We start from the raw sequence: 252 nt of genomic DNA, 5'->3' as shown, positions 1-252 counted from the left end.
TGGAAGTTTGCCTACATTCAACCTGTTCCTAAAAAGGGTGACCGTTCTAATCCCTCAATCTACCATCCTATTGCTTTAATTTTCTGCCTATCTAAAGTTTTTGAATCTATCCTCAACAGGAAGATTCTTTAACATCTATCACTTCACAACCTTCTATCTGATCGCCAGTATGGGTTCCGTCAAGGCCGCTCTACTGGTGATCTTTTGGCTTCCTTACTGAGTCTTGGTCATCCTCTTTTAGAGATTTTGGTG

This window comes from Scylla paramamosain, chromosome 9, assembly GCF_035594125.1.
Source record: "Scylla paramamosain isolate STU-SP2022 chromosome 9, ASM3559412v1, whole genome shotgun sequence".
In the NCBI taxonomy this organism is placed as follows: domain Eukaryota; kingdom Metazoa; phylum Arthropoda; class Malacostraca; order Decapoda; family Portunidae; genus Scylla; species Scylla paramamosain.
The sequence above is the reverse complement of the archived record's forward strand: the minus strand, read 5'-3'. Positions refer to the sequence as shown.